This window comes from Amaranthus tricolor, chromosome 3 (genome assembly GCF_026212465.1).
Source record: "Amaranthus tricolor cultivar Red isolate AtriRed21 chromosome 3, ASM2621246v1, whole genome shotgun sequence".
Taxonomy (NCBI): domain Eukaryota; kingdom Viridiplantae; phylum Streptophyta; class Magnoliopsida; order Caryophyllales; family Amaranthaceae; genus Amaranthus; species Amaranthus tricolor.
The window spans coordinates 20,019,362-20,022,594 of NC_080049.1; the positions used below are offsets into that span (position 1 = coordinate 20,019,362).

The 3,233-nt window shown below is 32.0% G+C and overlaps 1 long non-coding RNA gene across 2 annotated transcripts; it reads right to left on the bottom strand.

The window, feature by feature from the left end:
- Positions 1 to 299: 299 nt before the first annotated feature.
- Positions 300 to 2,704, bottom strand: LOC130808872 (uncharacterized). Of its 2 annotated transcripts, XR_009040745.1 has the most exons (3): positions 2,413 to 2,704; positions 963 to 1,034; positions 300 to 550 (listed from the first exon to the last, which is right to left on the bottom strand). It is a non-coding gene; the product is annotated as an uncharacterized LOC130808872 (long non-coding RNA). The 2 variants fall into 2 exon arrangements; XR_009040746.1 differs by lacking the exon at positions 963 to 1,034.
- Between the last annotated feature and the right edge of the window lie 529 nt (positions 2,705 to 3,233).

The window sequence follows — 3,233 nt, forward strand, 5'->3', positions numbered from 1 at the left end:
AAAAAAAGTGATAAAACTACGTATGTAGTGATGTACCAGCTTATTAGAGAACAATTTTGGAATAGTGCCAAAAACATATACCATGGAATCAATTTATATTATGAATCAAATGTTGGAGTACCATAGGGTTAGAAAGAGGGACTTACACATGGTTTTATTAACTTGAAAAAAGCATTAAAAAAGTTATATTAAAAGAAATATTTTGTTGGTGTAACAACCCAATTTTCCGTTGAATAGGTAAACAGGGTCGTCACGGGGATTATTTCCCAAGAAACTTAAATCATATCCCAAAACCTGGGCAAAGGAATCACCAGCTCTATTACGAAACCAACACAGCTAACTCTCAAACCAAATATCTAATCTAAACATAAAGTAACCATACAACTCACTACGAGTCCATTATAATCAACATAATCAGAACTAATACACATTAAACAAATTCCTAATACAAACTATAAGCTTCCACGGCCTCAGCTCAAAAGGACATCCTTAGCACTCTCTACAACTTTGCTAACCCGATTATTCCCGACCGGATCCGATCTGTAATCAGCTAAAAGATGGAAACAACAAGGAATCAGATTAAACTGAGTGAGAAGCAACAATCCAAAACAATTAAACACAGCAATTCAAAACAATGGTTTAAAAGCAACATCAGTTTCGTAGATCTATGTGCACACAGGGAGTCTAGTTGAGAGGAACATCCATAGCTCTAAGGCTATGTCTCTCTCGGGTGAAGCTAGTCAATATCTCAATGACAATTCGGTTCAAAAACAGGAAGTAGGGAACCATGTTCCTCAACTCCGTCAATGACCAGCTCGCAAGCCCGATCCATTGACCATATCAATATCAGCATAATCATTCATAAACATTTATCACATTCATATAAATTTCACAAACTTTAAATAAACATTTTACAAATGGTAGCCTGGCCAGACCCCTTTTAAGGGACTGTTACTACTCACCAAAAGAACGCTTCAAGAGGCTAAGTCTGCTACCCCGCGATTATTAGAAGGGCTCTTCGATAAAGTCGCCTCCTGAAGCATAACAACATAGCATCACAACAACGCATACGATACTACAGCTAGGTTCATATAGTTTATTACTACTCATCCTTAGAACGCATAGTTTCACCAGCTATTCTAATATTTCCACTTAAACACTAATATATACATTCAAACTCAATGTTAGAAATCCTCAAAGAATCACATAATACTTTCAAGAATATCAAATTATTCGATACTTACCCATAACTCTTGGTTTTAACATTTCTAAGCATCATATACTAGTAAAACTTGATCTTTAATTCACCATTTACATCTTATTAAACTGGAAGTAACCATTCTAGCCCACAATCGCTATTGCTCATAAAGAATTTAATAATCCATCTAAAATATTAAATCATCTAACAATTAGCTCTTAACGAGTATCCACAACCCAAAATGATTAATCTCAACTTCACCCAAATCTATCAATCAACATAATACCCATAACAAGTTCTAAAATCAACAAACATCTAATATATCACCTAAGAGTATCACTTTACTCAATTACTTGTCATCATCATTATCAAAACCTCCATGAACAGCTAACATTTACGTGAGAAGTTCATTAACCCAACCAAAATCAAGACATCATCATCATCATCATCATTATTTTCCATAAATTCCTAATTCCTAACAATAATTATCCAATATCTCATATCCAGCTAATATTCCCAATCAACATAACTCATCCAATTAACTATATAAATTCAAGATTCAACAAAAATTAGAGCTTAAATCATGACGAAGGAGCACGCTAATGAAAGTATGTCAATGAAATCAACCTCATATTAATAAAACCCAATTGAAGGATAACTACTAACCCTAAACACATGATAAAAAGAGTACTCAATTTGAACTCCAACTTTAATTATGAACAAGTAAATCAAAAATATCATTTTCGAATTTACAAGACACCCTGCTAGCATTTTGGGTATAACTTCCTCATACGAACTCATTTTGGGGCGATTCAAGTGCCCACGCGACCGTGACTCGGAGCTCTACAATTCTTATGAAGGAATCAGAACCCAAAAACAATTAGAACTACTTCGAAAGTGGCCAAAACAGAACGTTCAAATTCCAGACTGAAATTTCAATAAATACCAAACTTTATACTAGACATCAAATAACCCAAAAACCAATATTAATCAACACCAAAAAGAACCCAACTAAAGCCTTCAAGGTGGATGAACAAAGAACACAAAAGAATTTTCAGATCTTTCTTCTTTAATGGAATAAATTCTACAAATATATTCATTTGTTTACATGTAATTTCGATTAGAAATAGTTAGGTTTCGAACATATGAAAAGAAAATCGATTATAAAAGATGAGTAAAATGAAATTACACATAGAAATTAAGAGATTTAATACCTTAGTTTGTTTACACCAACAATTACAAGAAGAAGGAACATCGGTAATGGTTGTAGAACCACCATGAGAAGCGGTGTTCGTGTTCGGTGAAAACCGCCACTGATTTTGCTGCAAAGAGAGAAGGAAACACGAAAGGACCAGTTGAATTAACGAGAAGATGATTAATCTAGCTTGAAGGCACTCGAAATTTCTAAAGAAGGAGGAAGGTGATGAAGATGTTGATGGTGTTGCTGATTGCTCGAAGAAGAAGGAAGGAAAAGGGAAAGGGGAATTGGGTTACTGATTTGGGGTATGGGTTTATAATAATTTTTTTTTATTTTAATCTTAAAATTAGGATAAGACTAAGTTAAGGTTTTTGGCACTTAGGACATGTTCTCTTCGTCTGATCTGATTGGATCTGATCACTAAGGTCTAATCTGATCTGATCTGATCTGGTCTGATTCAGTCTGATCTGATCTGAATCTTTCTGATCTGATCTGATCTGGTCTGATCTGATCTGATCTGGTCTGATCTGATCTGGTCTGGTCTGATCTGGTCTGATCTGGTCTGGTCTGATTTGAAACTTATCTGAATAGTTATAATGATTATTATTATTTATTTTTAGTATTATTATTATTATTATTATTATTATTATTATTATTATTATTATTATTATTATCATTATAATAATAATAATAATAATAATAATAATAATAATAATAATAATAATAATAATAATTATTATTATTATTATTATTATTATTATTATTATTATTATTAGTATTATTATTATTATTATTATTATAATAATAATAATAATTATTATTATTATTATTATTATT